General features: G+C 53.2%; 1 pseudogene; it reads left to right on the top strand.

Moving 5' to 3' along the window:
• Positions 1-460: 460 nt before the first annotated feature.
• Positions 461-2,078, top strand: LOC126013734 (V-type proton ATPase 116 kDa subunit a 3-like; annotated as a pseudogene).
• The last annotated feature ends 285 nt before the right edge of the window (positions 2,079-2,363 follow it).

The raw sequence follows: 2,363 nt of genomic DNA, 5'->3' as shown, positions 1-2,363 counted from the left end.
AGGTGATTGCTTTATAATTTTCTTTATAGTCTATTTCTATCTTTAAAGCCTTGTATTTATATGCTCTTTTCCCTGGATCTATATGCTCAGGAGAGCTTCAATATTTGGAGGCTGAAATTATTGTACCCGTTGTTTCCAGCCAAATTCTGCTGTATATTGGGGTGTTTTAAGTAGTGTGTGAGGGCGGGTTCCTGTCCAGCTCAGTCCCCAAGCTCTTAGCATAAACTTGTGGATTCTGAGCCTCTCAGAATATTTGGAAAATGGAGGTTCCAAATCAAACATAGAACCATTAAATTATAAATTAATAGGCGAATTTTGAATAAATGTCTGAAAATACACTTTGTTAATGTCACTTTACAAAGGAAAAGAAGGATAACTTTTAAGAATTGTCTGGAGTATGTTCTCCTCAGTCTGTAAGAATTCCTGCACAAAGAGCAGGGCCACAGGAAAATGGCTGCTGCCACCCTGGCAGACTCAGGTGCTCAAGATGAAGGCCGTGTACCTGGTGCTCAACCAGTGCAGCCTGAGCAACACGCACAAGTGCCTCATCGCAGAGGGCTGGTGCGCTGTGCAGGACCTGCCCACCCTGCAGGGGGCTCTGCGGGACAGCTCGACTGAAGAGGGTGTGAGCGCCCTGGCCCATCGCCTGCCTTGCCCGGACGTGCCCCCCACGCTCATCTGCACCAACTGCTTCACCACCAGCTTCCGGGGCATTATGGACGCTATGCTACCAGGAGGTCAACCCAACACCCTACACTATCATCACCTTCCCCTTCCTCTTTGCTGTCATGTTCGGAGAAGTGGGTCACGGGCTGCTCATGTTCCTCTTTGCCCTGGCCATGGTGCTGGCCGAGAACCATCCGTATGTGAAGAAGGCGCAGACGAGATCTGGAGGACCTTCTTCCCGCCGCTACCTGCTCCTGCTCATGGGTCTCTTCTCCGTCTATACCAGGCTTCGTTTACAATGATTGCTTCAGCCTAGCACTGGCCATCTTCCCCTCAGGCTGGAGATTGGCGGCTATGGCCAACCAGTCAGATTGGAGTGACCCATTCCTGGCTCAGAGCCCAGTGCTCAGCCTGGACCCCAATATCTCTGGCGTCTTCTTGGGGCCTTACCCTTTTGGCATCGACCCCATCTGGAGCTTGGCCATCAACCACCTGAGCTTCCTCAACTCGTTCAAGATGAAGATATCGGTGATCCTGGGGGTGACTCACATGGCCTTCGGGGTGGTCCTGGGCATTTTCAACCACATGCACTTTGGCCAGCAGCACAGTGTGCTGCTAGAGACAGTGCCCGAGCTGATCTTCCTCCTGGGCCTCTTCATCACCTACAAGTGGCTGACCATCACGGCAGCAGACACAGCGATCGCCCTGAGCATCCTCATCCATTTTTATCAACATGTTCCTCTTCAGCACCAGCCCGACCAACCAGCCGCTGTTCTAGGACCAGAGGGTAGTGCAGTCCACGCTGGTGGTCCTGGCCCTGGTCACAGTGCCCGTCTTGCTGCTTGGGACGCCCCTGTTCCTGTACCGGCGGCACTGGCACTGGACACGGAAGCTCGCTGGAGAGGGGCTGAGGGATAGGATGAGGCTCTTGGATGCCTGGGCTGTGACGAGGAGCAGGCTGGGAGCCTGGGAGACTCGGAAGAGGAGTTTGTCCTGGCGGAGGTGTTCATGCTCCAGGCCATGCACACCATCGAGTTCTGCCTGGGCTGCGTGTCCAACACAGACTCCTACCTGCACCTCTGGGCCCTAAGCCTGGCCCACGCCCAGCTGTCGGAGGTACTATGGGCGATGGTGATGAGTGTGGGCCTGGGTCTGGGGCGTCAAATGGGAGTGGAGGCCATGGCACTGGTGCCTGTGTTTGCTGCCTTCGCCATCCTCACTGTGACCATCCTGCTGGTAATGGAGGGGCTCTAGGCCTTTCTGCACGCCCTGCGCCTTCACTGGGTGGAGTTCCAGAACAAGTTCTACGTGGGCATCAGCTACCGGTTCACCCCCTTCTCCTTCGCGGCAGAGGATGATGATTAGTGCCCCAACCCCATCTGGGATGGAATAAAGGGGTGAAACGGGGAAACAAAAAAGAGTTTTAAAGGAGTTTTCCTTAGCCACATAATGTCAAAAACAGGCAAATAAGTAAAAGTTGCATTTGTTGTGCAATATGGGCATTTTAATAGTGATGATATCTTTAAAGGAGGGGATAGTCTTGAAAGAGCACCCATCTCCCAGTCCAGCCCCTGCTTTGCAGAATTTCACTGGGATCTTTTTTTTTGGGGGGGGGGTGGGATCCCCTTGCTATCATTGTATTTGTGGCTACCTGGTGCTTTGTCACAGGTCCTCAGCTCCTCAGAGCAGGGTTCTGG

Source organism: Suncus etruscus, chromosome 7, assembly GCF_024139225.1.
Source record: "Suncus etruscus isolate mSunEtr1 chromosome 7, mSunEtr1.pri.cur, whole genome shotgun sequence".
NCBI classification, from domain to species: Eukaryota; Metazoa; Chordata; class Mammalia; order Eulipotyphla; family Soricidae; genus Suncus; species Suncus etruscus.
Note: the sequence above shows the minus strand (reverse complement) of the source record. Positions and strands in the feature narration are given on the sequence as shown.